This window comes from Anastrepha ludens, chromosome 3, assembly GCF_028408465.1.
Source record: "Anastrepha ludens isolate Willacy chromosome 3, idAnaLude1.1, whole genome shotgun sequence".
Lineage (NCBI taxonomy): Eukaryota > Metazoa > Arthropoda > Insecta > Diptera > Tephritidae > Anastrepha > Anastrepha ludens.
Window position 1 is genome coordinate 119,965,822 of NC_071499.1, and position 11,296 is coordinate 119,977,117.

General features: G+C 36.0%; 1 long non-coding RNA gene across 2 annotated transcripts; it reads left to right on the forward strand.

Annotated features, from left to right (window-relative positions):
- The first annotated feature begins 8,521 nt into the window (after positions 1–8,521).
- On the forward strand, positions 8,522–9,794 carry LOC128856734 (uncharacterized). 2 transcript variants are annotated; one of them, XR_008453860.1, is made up of 4 exons: positions 8,522–8,763; positions 8,823–8,911; positions 8,966–9,033; positions 9,094–9,794. It is a non-coding gene; the product is annotated as an uncharacterized LOC128856734 (long non-coding RNA). The 2 variants fall into 2 exon arrangements; XR_008453861.1 differs by having other exon boundaries at positions 8,823–8,891.
- The last annotated feature ends 1,502 nt before the right edge of the window (positions 9,795–11,296 follow it).

Here is an 11,296-nt window from a genome sequence, read left to right on the forward strand (position 1 = left end):
ATTGCATTGTTGAACTTTTCCGTTGAATATCTGTCATAATTTTTGATGCCCAACTTTAATGGTGAACTTTGATGGCTTAAAGCCGTTTAAACTGCAATCCTCCGTTGATTATCTATACTAAGAGAAGCGACATCCGCCTCAGTAAATTGTTAATCTGCTGTTCCTTTGAAATGTGTGGCTCTTCCAAATTCCAAATTACACACTGTAAATATTCTGCTTGTATATGGAGACCTATAGGACGCAGAAATGTACCAGCACCGATTTTTTTTCTGATTCAGCTTACACAGTTTGACGTTAGCCACTGATGCCTCCCTATAGCTTTGCCTTCATTCTCATATCACTCATAGCTCAGACTGAAGCTCTTTATCGTCATCTATAATTGGATCCACCATCCGTAACAACTTTCAGCAGTTCGCTTTCATGCCTTCAATTTTTTGCTACCCATCTCTCAGTCGTATTTATCCTCCTCTTTCTCCTCTTCTTTCTTAATCCTCGGCATTAACCAAAGCATCTAAATTTAGATCATAATTTAACAACTTTATTTCTATGTACATATGTATGTATCTGTACCGTTATCGCATCTCCTACCCAGTTCCTTTGAAATACTCTTCACCTCTGAATCCCACATACTTACAATGACCTCAATATCATTTTTGCACTCACCTTTTTCCTTTCTATTACCTTAGCCATATTAGCAAGATATTCTCTTGTTGTTGTTGTTGATATTTTTATGTGGGTGTTTTTTATGTGCTGATCTTCATCTGGCCTCCATTACAGACTGCAAGTAGAAAATGTTTTATTATGTCAGTGGCATGAACCAAAACGTAGTAAAAAAGTACACATATTTTTCTTTTCTTACTCGGCATACAAATATCTGAGCGTTCGCACAATGAGCATATTTTATTATTATTGCTGGAACATATTAATTCAGCACATTTGAAATTCATACAGTGGGTCAAAGTGGGATGGCTTATATGCAAAAAAAAAAAAATTAAAAATTAAAAATCTAGCCAATAAGAAAGGGAAATGAAAATAAACGGAGATGGAGTTAGGGTTTCGGATTGAAATATTGAAAATAAGAAAGAATAATTAAATAAGATAAGGTAAAAATAATAACTGAAACTAATATAAAATAAGAGAAGCAGCAAAAGGAACTTATTATACAAGCCTGGCCCCAGCCTTTGAAGAAGCCGCAGGCGCGAACAGCAGAGAGAACTTCACCGTATTATCAACAATCTCACCCAACACTAATCCAATTCTAAAAAGTCGATTAGAAGCAAAAGCGGTGAGCTTTTAAGTAACGACGATCACCAACTTCAACGGTGGAGAGAACATTTTGCGCATATCTCCAACCCAGATATAAACGGGGAACTCTATGGAGAAGAAGAGCATACAAACAAAAGTAAGCCTAACTCGGCCATATCCAACCTCACCCCCAGCATAAACGAAATTAAATATGCAATTAATAAACTCAAACGAAGCAAAGCGGCAGATGATGACGGGATTCCGGCTGAACTTTTCCTCACCTATACGGACGTTAGTGCGTCGATTATACATCCGCACATTGCTGTAGCTAGGAGAGCGAAAACTTCCCGACGTCTTGGGCGAAAGACATTGTGATCAAGCTGCCAAAAAGGCGACTCTCGGGATTGCGGCAATTGTGGAGGCATCACGTTGCTCAACACTATTTATAAAATAGTCGCAACTATTATTTTGGACAGATTTCAACCGGTCGAAAGGTCATTACGCGATGAACAAACAGGTTTCCGTCCCCACCAGAGTTGCGTAGATCAAGCGAATACTCAGTTACTGTTCAATTGAAAGCTAAAACTGCTTTCGTTATTTGAATATAAATACTTTTTTTATAGGAATAGTTCAACTAGAAATGGTTCACTCTCATCCCACTGTTGCTGGCGTGAAATTGTAATCGCAATTACGCGTCTAACATTTACGTACGCTTTACTTTTATGCTTTTCATTCGTTTTTTACATATTTGAATACCAATGAATGGAATTATGTTGCACTACAAATGTGCAGATGTGAGTAATTTCTTTATTAACCCGCAACCGTTGGATTTTACAGTAGCAACTGTCAGCCAAGGCTACTGATATGCATAGTTTTTCCATAAGTACATACATAAGTATGCATGTAAGTACCCGTACGAGTTTATGTCTATCATTCAACTAAACAGCGACCAAAAGTAGGACAAATAATGCTGAAATAGCAATAGATTAAAATAATTTATAGAGCAATAAAATTATGTTTATTATATTTACATTTTTTTATGTTCATTTGTGTACATTTTTATTAGAATTTCCAACTTATATTTTTGTATTTATGAAGCGTAATTGTAGTGTGAATTGTGGGGTAATAAAGTTGAGAGGAGTTTTTGATGGCTAATAAACTTTTATACAATATAACAAAAAAAAGGTTTGTTTTAATTCTTACTCAGAGGTAATTGGTTGGTGTTTGAATGGTTAGCGACAAATACCGGAGTGTTGAATAATTTTCAACTGATTGTTATTATTATTGGACTACTGCTCACTGCGACCACAAATATCTAATGCGGCAAATGAATATTTTGTCGGCCATTTGGCGTCGCAGTAATGCATCTTAAAATCGTAGAGTTCTGCGATGGCTCAAAGTCTTATCATAAATTTCTTTATTTATATAAATAAAAAATTATTAATTACGCAGAACAACAAAATGAAAAAAATGTTTCAATACTGGGGTCTCAATACTTTCCAAATTCTTAGCTGCACTAGTGTGGTGGCCGGCTTTAGATAAGTTATATATTACAAAAACCATGGTACATGTACAAAGAATGGCCAGTCTTTGCATCTGCGGGGCCCTTAGGTCTACACCTACAGAGGCACTAAATATTATGCTGAACCTATTACCAATAGAGTAATTCGGTAGGCAAACAGCTGCCAAAGCAGCTCTCATATCAAGAGAAATCGGTCTACTCAGAACAAACCAGAGAGGACACTCTTCAATTTAAAAAAAATTCCCCTGCATTCCTGGTCCAACGGATTTCTGTAAGACCAAGGATATCAACTTAAATAAATCATTGTATTTCCTCCCAAAGAGGAATGGAATAACGGGCTTATTGTTAAGAAAAATTATATAAACATCTATACAGATAGCTCAAAACTAGGCAACAAAGTAGGTGGAGGGGTTTTCTACGATAAACGTGGAGTAAGCCAATCATTTCGCCTACTTGGTCATTGCAGTGTATTTCAGGCGGAAGTCACTGCCATAAAAGAGGGGCTTACGGTTCTAAAAACAAGAGTATTATCCAGGTCGGGATGAAGTCTTCATATACTCGGGCAGTCAAGCGGCAATAAAAGCGCTAGAATCTAAAACACACTCGTCAAAAACAGTCTTAGAATGTTTTAAACTTCTAAATGACGTATCTAACTGCTACAAAGTGCACCTTATTTGGGTGTAAGGCCATAAGAATATAGCAGGGAACTTCAAGGCAGATGAACTTGCTCGAACCGGTGCAACGCTCGATCTCCAACCGGATAAGACGCTGATAACCATGCCTATAGCAACTTGTAAATTACTTATAGAAAGGGAAACCATCAAAAAGGTAAATACAAGTGGGCAAAACCTCACAACATGCGAAGTAAGCAGACAGACATGGCCGAAATGGAACAGCGGTTGATCGAAAATCTTGTTAAGATTTAACAGAGAAGCTGTAAGAAAAATTATTGGGGTATTAACTGGTCATTGTCTGATAGGCAGCCACGCTAGAAGGTTAGGACTTCCGTACTTCGATTTCTGTAGAAGCTGTCTCAGTACAGAAGAAAAGAAAACAGTCAGGTGTGAAAACTTAGCTATGAGGAGCCTGTGCACTCTTGATACGGCATTTTTAACCGATGTAGCGGACATAGCGCATCTAAAACGAACGAAGCTTTGCTCGTTTATTAAAGCTACCGGATGGTTTGAAAACGAACACGTAGGGTAAGAATAAGCTCCAGTGGCATCACACTGTACCTGCGAAAGGTCTAAGTGTGTCGTTACGACAACCACCCAAAATACCTACCTAGCAGCACTAAGAACAGTTGGAAACCTCAAGCTGAGCTAACAGCTATAAAGGAAGTTGCGTTGTGGCTCAGGGACACGCCCGCGATAAACGAACTGATGACTATCTGTTTTGGCAATCAAACTGCCACTAATCTCTGCAATGAAATAATACCGCCTCTAAAGAAGCCTTTTAATTTGGAACTATTCCAAATAAGCTGGTTAGCGGTATTCCGCGAATACCATTTAGGTTCCTGTATAGTATACAAAGGCATTCCTGGAAATTACATCACAGAAGAGCTGGCTAGGAGAGCAACTAATCTTAAATCAGTCAATCTCTGTCCAGTATGTGGGTATACCTTTATCCTCAAAGAAGCTTTGCATTACATAGGCAAATAATAGGTGAACCACGGAGTTCACTCGTGAGTTAACCAGAGAGGTCTAGCCTAGAAAATGTGAATACAGAACTAAGTTTCCCATCAATCTCGACAGGGCTTCCATTAGTACAGTAGTTGGTATTATCATTGGGTCCGAAACAACTGGGAGCACATAGAGGTCTGGCTAGAAGGTGTGAATATAGGACTAGATTTCTAATCAATCTCAACCGAATTTCCTTTAGTACAATAGTTGGCATCATTATCGAGCCCTAAAAAACTGGGAATATATGGGAAACGTATGAGGCATCCCGGTAATGATAGCTGCCGGAATTAGTAGAAAGAGGAAAGCGTTGAACACTTTCTTGGCCACTGTTTCGTTCACTATTCTTGTCAGAACACGACATCGCTGTTTTTGTTGTTATTGTTATTTTAGCAGTTTACTAGGGCTGCCAGTGCAGTGTAGCCGCCGATCGTCATCGTCTAACTCATCTAACAGTAAGATTCAGCGCACTCGGCAGGACTAGTTTACTGGAACGGCAGCCCTTGGTTGGGAACACCTCGGCTGATATGTGAATGTCTAAACTTTCACTCCTCTGGATGACTGGTAGATTTAGAATCTGCAGCCATCCCAAATATCCATCGTTTATTAGAGATGCGAAGAGATTTCATCAGTTTGGGAATTTGTAGTACATTCAACATCTGTTGTCCAGTATATAGTCCTAATATGCTGGATTGGTATTTTAGGTTGCAAAGTCTATTCTGGTAGTCTGTAGAGCTTTTACTTTGCGTGATTTTAGTGTGCATAGACTTTTCAGGTAGTCTGTAAAAGTTTTTACTCTACACCATTTAAATTTCAGAAGTCATTCAGACACTCCCACTAAGCCCACGCTAAAAATCTTATTCATATATTCCTTTTTCCCTGTGAGTTGCTTAAGTAGGTGGCCAACTGAGATTCATAGGATTTTCTTTAGTTGGACTGTGGACAACTGTACAGTGACTTGGTGGAAGATCTTGTGCAAGCATCTTGACTTGCAGGGTTGCAAGATTGAACTGATGCCATAATTGTAGTCAATCGATCATCTTTTTTGGATGCCAGCTCAGTAACTGAGCTCAGCAAGAAGTGATAGATGTGCTGAGCTACCATAGAACTATGCGCAGTGGTAGGGCTCCTTTCTCACTCGGCGTTTTTGTTAAAATAAGGAGCTATAGATTTATTGAATGATGTGTTCGGTAATAAGATTATTTCCTAAAATGAAGCTGGATGCCCTTGGACTAGTTTTAGTGATGCCATTTGAATTTATTGATTTATTCATGAAAACCAAGAATAATTCAAGCCTCAAATATTCAAAAGAATAGTCGTAAATGTATAAATATTTTATTTATGAGTATGAATAATGCTACCATTCATATCAGTAGAGCTAATATTCCCACTGAGTATATTTTTTGCCCAATTTTCGCTAGTCAATGTTGAAGCCCTAAGCAAAAGCATAAAGCAGTGGTTGCACAAAAAAGACAAAATAAAGTAATGCATGACAAGTGAAAAAGCAAATTTAAGCAATAAGGAAAACTTAGAAAGAAATTCAAAAGGTCACTAAACACTTAAAAAATTTCCAAAACGGTAGCTAAGTATAACATTGAAATTTAACAACGACGACGTGGGCTCTGACTTTCACACAACAGTATTGTAAGTGCCTTTAAATGCACCGTAGCTGTCACCTCATCATTGCCCGCCGAATTATCAGCCTTTGTGCGTTTTCTTGCTGTAGAAATTATAATAACTTTGTTTTTGGCAAAACGAATAATGCTTTAAAAAAAATCGTAACTAAAATTAAGTTGACTGACCGTGTCTGGCAAACTAATGGAAAAGTGATGGGACAGTAGCAACACCGTTAATTATCTGCAAGTGCTATACTTCAAAGAGTAGGTGAAAGGTTTTAAGTGGAAAGAGTAAGAAGAAAGGAAGCGCTCTTTAAAAAGATTTAAGTTTAAAAGCAACAGAGATGTGGTACCGTTAAAGTCACACTTTAATTTTTCTTAAAAAAGCGGCAAAAATAAAAGTAAAAGGTAATAGTTGGTAAAAAAAAACACATAAGAAAACCTGGCGGGAAAATTGTAATGCAATGTATTTTTATTTTAAAGTTGAGAATATTTGTGAGAATGTAAATCAGGCCTAAAGTAACCAGTTCTACGCTAGTAGAAAGTGGACCAAAATGGGGTGACATTAATAAATTATTGCATGTGACGCTATGTATTTATATATAAACTTACAGTCGGTGTTATTTGCGAAAATTCATATAAGTCCTAAAGTAACCAGTTTTATACTAGTTGCAACCTCCTGCACCTCCATACAAACTTTTGGCAGCGCCAGTGTCTAACCCTTTCTGCTCCCTCAGATCATTGTTGATCAGTAAGTGTGTGCCACTGTGCATGTGCATTAAGAGTGTCACTTGCCACACATACCCACTTACTCATGTATGGTATGTACAAACAACGCACAAACTTAAAATGCCGCCAACCGCTTGGTGCATAGCTTTCGATTTCACTTGAAATGAAAATGAAATTATTTTCAAATTTTCAGCTTTTATTAGAAAATTAGAAAATACTTGTAGCATAACTATGTATATATGTTTTTAATGATATCGAAATAGTTAGCAAAAAATTTCTAACAATTAAATAAAACTTAAAAAATAAATAAACACAAAATGCTAAAAACTCTAAACAAGCAAAGCTGCTTTTGTTTACTTTCGACGCCAGATTTTAATAGGAGTAGTGGTCAATAAAATGAAATCATAAGCGAGGGGACAAAAGCGTAGCTGCATGCTTACAACAGCAACAAAAGAAATGTTTTTCTTTTCGGTATTTTCATATGGAAGCAGAAAAATTTGGTGTCGAAATTTCACTGCGATCGGGGCATAGAAAACAGAGCGTCACACGTGTTTGCTGGAGTTGAATGACATTAGCCCGCATGGCCTTTGGTTATTTGTTAGGAAATATCTAATAAATGCATGTAAAATTGTTTATAAAATGTTTGTATTATTCAAAGAATTCGGCGAATTGCGCAAAGGAGCGTACCTTTAATTTTTTTGTTGCGGTTATTTTATTTTCTTAAAAAAAAAAAACATTACTTAAATGGGAAGCTGCTGGCGTTTGATTGCAGTTGCAAACAAAGTCATGAAACGTAATAGCTCATTGGTCTGTTATTTTCAATGCGCCAGCGAATGAGCGTAGTTTGAAAATATTTACAGAAAATCAATTTGTATTTTGCTTAAAAATTTGATTAATGTACATAAAACGGTAAGCAACAGCAGCAAAGAACTAAAAGAAAAATATTTTTTATTTAAGCAATTGAATTAAGCTTTTATTTAATAATTTTTTTATTTTAATTTTAGCAGCAAAGCATGTTTTGTTTCTACTAACTTATATTTGAAATGAGTAAATACAGCCTATAGGCATAAGCACTGGCTTAGGGTGAGTTGACAAGCCTTCAGGAGATTAATACAAAGGTTTTTGCATTCACGCCTAAGACTAAAGACGCGTTATTGAAAAAAAAAATATTTTGACTATTTGTATAGGGGTAGCGGGATGGCATCAATCATTTTTTTATTTATTGTTAAACTCTGAAAATATCTATGCAAATTCAATAAACTTGATAGCTAATCAAAAAAGCTGGTACATACAATAGTAATTTGAAAAAAGGAAAAAAGAAAGATTAGGAACCGTTGATATTTTTCTGAATATTTGTGTTAAATTTTTGTAAAATTTGGCGGCCGCCGTAGCCGAATGGGTTGATGCGTGACTACCATTCGGAATTCAGAGAGAGAACGTAGGTTCGAATCTCGGTGAAACACAAAAATTAAGAATAAAAACATTTTTCTAATAGCAGTCGCTCCTCGGCAGGCAATGGCAAGCCCCCGAGTGTATTTCTGCCATGAATAAGCTCCTCATAAAAATATCTGCCATTCGGAGTCTGTAAGGTTATTTTACCTTTATATAATACATCCGGGAACAAAGGAAACGCACGTTTAAACTGCTCGGTTGCTTTATTTCAACTAACTGTACATATTAAAACTAAGAATAACGGCTGAACCAAAATGTACATAGCCAACTATCATGATTCAATTATAGAAGGTTAGGTAAGTAAACAGCTTTCTCGCTCCCTCTTGACATATCGGCTCCCTTATTTGAAAACGTGTTGCTTCTTTACAAAAAAAAGTACCTATTTCACAAAAAAATTTTTGAATTGTAGTAAAAACTAAACTTTTGGTGCAAATTATTTGGTCGGCAACACCGTTTCCACTTTGACGCTTTGCTTTGTTATTATTCGTTGAAAATCTTTTATCTGTTTGTAAACATTCAAGTAAGTATAATAATAAAAGCTAATTATTTTGTAAATTAACGTCGTTTTTCACTATTTAGGTCGATTATGTCTTACATATGGTGATAGTCGATTATTTGGAGTCGGCTTTCTGCTGCAGAAAACCACCGGTTTGGGAATTTTCATACATGTAAGTCCAGATCAGACATTTGTAAAAATTCTTATTAAACTTTTTCATTCATAGGTTTTTATAGCAGCGTTTTTGCAAATATAACAGAGACCACCTTACATACAATACATAAACTACAGTTAGTAAGTTCTTTTAGAATATTTGCTAATAAATTGTAATAAATAAAAAGTTTTTATTTGTAGGACTTCACAGACGGGCAATTGCTGCGGAAGGTGTGTGTTGAAGAGCTAGGTGGCCCAACTATTGTGGTTTTTAGAAACGAAACGCGCGTATTTCTACCATTGTCTCATGTGGTGCTACGGACAATTTCATAGGAGACATGGAGCGTGTTGTGTATGATGGTGCAAATACCTGTTTAACATGTGACGGTCATTATGTGCCTAGTACTGCTACCTCTGAAATCAATTTGACTTCCGAACTGGCTGTCCACGTCGATACCTTACCCCATCTAGAACAATATGCTGTACGTAGATGTATGCGCAACACCTACACGAGCAAGTCCTCGCGCTTTAAGTCTACAATTACAGATAAGTTGTAATGATATATTTGTGAGTTATTTTTAAGTTTTTGGTTTACAGGTTTTTGATTTCTGTCTGAAGTAAGTGCAGCGTTCCAACACCTATACGAGCAAGTGCACCCACATTCCTCATATTTCCTCTCCGATTCATTACTGAGACACGTGGTATTGATATACGTAAATTTACAAACCATCACAATTACTAAAAGTGGATTATATTACCAATATCTAAAATTTTTCGATGTATTAGTTTTAGTCTATATTATTGTAATACATTTTCCTATTAATATTAGGGACGCAAAGTATATTAAGGTAGACAAATTTTAAACTATAAACTAGTAAATTTGTAATTTTTATTGCAAACTATTTTAACTCTTCTAATTTCAATTTTTTTCTTATATTTAGAAATGATCGACTGAACTTCTGCTTTCGCAATGTCTTTACGGTAACATACTACATGTATCTACATGCATTGTTATGCACGAAATAAGAAAAAAAATTAAACTTTCTGTTTCATCTCATTCCTGTCGATTAAGTATATTTTGACCTTTGGTGTATTAAAAGACTTGTACTATTGTAGTAAATTAAACACATTAAATTCCTTTATTATGACTATTTTTTGTTCTCTTCCACAAAATATACTCAAATCTATTGCAAGATTATATATATATATATATATATAATTGGCGCGGGTGGGGTGTTTGGCCGAGCTCTTCCTCCTATTTGTGGTGTGCGTCTTGATGTTATTCCACAAATGAAGGGACCTACAGTTTCAAGCCGACTCCGAACGGCAGAAAAAAAACACATACATAAGTAACATCACATAGTTCTGCGTGCTCTTGTGTTAGATAAACATCCAAAATATTCTAAATAAATATTACATTTGTTTAAAGAAAAAACTATAATTTTTCTGTCGTTTCGTTTTAATGTAGATTAAATAACCAATATACTTGAGAATAAGAGAAAACTCTTAGTACAGGACTAATTAGTTACTTTACGTACTTTTTTACTACCTCTAGGCAAGAAGGGGAAAACATTTTTCCCTTTTTCCCATCCTTCGTAAATGCAGCCCTAAAATAAGGGAGTGTCAAAGCGCCCTTGTCACTACTTACCTAACCTTCTATAATTGAATCATGGCCAACTATATTATGATTCTTACAAATCATGGCTTGCTACGATTCTTACAATCATTGTTTGCTATGATTCTTATAATCATGGGTTGCTATGATTCTTACAATTCTCCCTCTCAACCCAGTTATTTTATAAATTACATTTTTCAAAATTTTCCGTATTTTAATATTTTCATTACGACAAAACTGTAATAATAATATTGCTACTTTTGAGTACATTTTAATTACATTGTAAGCTTTAGCAATTTACATCCATTTTTATGTTTCAATTTCTTTAAAAATTTAGTCATTATATCTGCTGCATTTGCATCAGAATTTACAAAATGTACCTCGATTTCGCCCTTTTCAAACAACTCACGGACGTAATGAAATCTTAAATCTATGTGTTTACTGCGCTTGTGCACCATCGGGTTCTTCAGCAAAAATTGTGCACTTTGATTATCGCAATGCATGTTCGTAGGTTCATTTACGTATTCGTCATACCCCATTTCACGCAACAACGCTCGCAGAAAAACAACATCTTTTGCGCCTTGACATAGAGCTATATATTCTGTCTCCATTGTACTGAGGGCAACGATAGACTGTTTTTTTGGTTCCCAAGAAACCAGACCATCAGACATGAATACTACGTAACCGCTGTATGATTTGCGATCAGATACGTCACCAGCCCAGTCAGAATCTGTGTAGCACACCAAATTTTCGCCTGTAGATGAAAAAGTTATTTTCGCTGCTGAACTC